The sequence below is a fragment of the Triticum dicoccoides genome, chromosome 7A (genome assembly GCF_002162155.2).
Source record: "Triticum dicoccoides isolate Atlit2015 ecotype Zavitan chromosome 7A, WEW_v2.0, whole genome shotgun sequence".
Lineage (NCBI taxonomy): Eukaryota > Viridiplantae > Streptophyta > Magnoliopsida > Poales > Poaceae > Triticum > Triticum dicoccoides.
The window spans coordinates 657,334,467-657,336,889 of NC_041392.1; positions in this window are offsets into that span (position 1 = coordinate 657,334,467).

A 2,423-nucleotide genomic window follows, 5' to 3' on the forward strand; every position below is an offset into this window, starting at 1 on the left:
CCCCCACCGCACACACATTTTTTAGTATTTCTCTCTGCTCCCTCTTTTTCTAAATATGTGACTTTTTAGAGCTTCCAATATGAACTACATATAGAGCAAAATGAGTCAATCTACACTATAAAATATGTCTATATATATCCGTATGTAGTCCATATATATTGAAATCTTTAGAAGAGCTTATATTTAGAAACGAGAAGGGAGTAATTGTGAACACCTCTACAACTAAAAAATACGCAGTTTCCAACTTTCTTGCATTTCAATTTAGTTTGTCAAGTCTTTTCGAGAAACTTTCTTTTCACCTTTCACTATCTACATAGAAGAAGTTTTATTTCTAAAATGTGCTCTACTCTCACTGGGTAGCAACTAAAAATCAATTTGGACTCGCCACCCTTAGTTATTGTTAGTATGTGATTAAGGTCTCCCTCTATTGTAATCCTAAGTTTATACAATTATAATACTAAGGCAAGTAAAAACACAGTGATAACCAACGTGTTGATGCCACTTGTGCAGTTTCTTTACAACGTAGCCATCTTTTTCATATAGGTTTGATCCTGAGGGCATCTTCAACGCTGACCCACAAATTTGCTCAGGTATCCGTCCGTGGACAAGGAGACCAGTCCGCGGACACGGGTGCGGGAGCCAACCATCCAAGGCTAGCTGCATATGTTCGACGCCAATTTTTTCTAAGTCCACACATTCAAATGGTCGTATATACAGTCTAACATAATTCAAATTTTCAAATGCAACAGTAGTTCTAATTAAAAAAAGTTCAAATATTACACTTCAACATTGTTGTGCCCCTTAACTGCCCACAAATACACAATCAGATCTTCCTTCAGTTCCTCGTGAGTTGCTCGATGCCGAATTTGTTGATGCATTTGAACAAACTCTTCAAATGTGGTCAGATTTTGGTTGAGAAGTTCGATAGGATCACCCATGTTCTCAAACTCAAGACCTGCGGCAGCATCCTCACCCTGATCCTTCAAGATCATGTTGTGCATGATCACACAACAGGTCATCAGCTCCCACAAGGTCTCTGGATCCCATTGTGTAGCAGGCCCATGAACATCTGCAAAAAATGTGTGCAGAACTCCAAAAGCTCTCTCAATATCCTTTCTAGTTCGTTCTTATCTTAGGGTAAAGTGAGACTTTTTCCGACTAACTGGATTAGAGATGGTGTTCACAAAGGTGGCCGAAGGAGGATTGATGTCGTCAACCAGATAATAGCTCATGTTGTACTCATGTCGATTGACATATAGTAGCAAGGAGGAGATTTTCCTTTAGTCGGCCTAGCAAAACAATGGTGATCGTTGCAGCACATTGCTATCATTGTGAAAACCGGGCATGCAAAAAAAGCTTGCAAAATCCAAAGATCATGTGATGCAATTGCTTCGATAATGATGGTGTGCTTCTTAACATAACCCTGATATTGCCCTTGCATAGTTTTTTGGCAGTTCTTCCATTTCAAATGCATGTGGTCAAGTGATCCAAGCAAACCTGGCCACCCTCTTGCTTCTGAGATTGCCAAGAGCCTCTCAGTGTCTACCGCAGTTGGTTCTCTCAGGTACTGAGGTCCAAACACCTAGATCACATCAGTTGCAAACCTGACCATGACATCTTTGCATGTGCTCTGTGACATCCGTAGGTACAGTACTCATCCCACGAATCAGAGGCTATGCCATATGTAAGCATCAGCGGTGCGGCCGTGCACTTCTGGTAACTAGAAAACCCAATCCTTTTCACGACATCCTTCTTCAAGATGAAGTAATAATCAAAGGACCGGATGCCATGGTAGAGATGATCGAAGACATTTTTGCGCATCCGAAAGCGCCGGTGAAAATTGTCAGCTGAGGGCATTAGGGGCAAAGTAGTCTTCCATCAGCATCAAATGGCCGCACACCCGATTGCGGTTGAGCACTCGATGACCGTTGATCGATCCCATAAAATTGAGAACATGCTCCTCTGCACGCTCCGCGTCTACAACCACCGCATGCATCATTGCCGTCTCATTCGTGTAGTCCTCCCCGTCGGACGAGCTATCAAACCACTCAACATAGTGCTCGTATATGTACTCCATATCCGAATCCATTGCTTGAAAAAAGATGGGCCAAAAACTTAGCTTGGACAATTCACCGAATAGTTGCTGGGCATGGTGAGCATCGTAGGAGCGGATGGTACCTGAGAGGTGGTCGGAGGAGACGTGTGGAACGACGGCGGAGGAGAAGCGGCGTGGAATCCGGGTGTACCTTTGGAGGTGGGGGACTTGTCGAGTTCCGGCGGGGGTGTGGCGTGGCGACCGGGGTGGTGGAACGGCGGTGAAGGCAAGAGAGAAAAATTGAACGAGAGAAAATGGGAGGGTGGAGGCGCGGGTCGTGGAGGGGGCGTTGGGTGGGGTTTTCGACGGGTTGGGGGTGCCGGAGTCC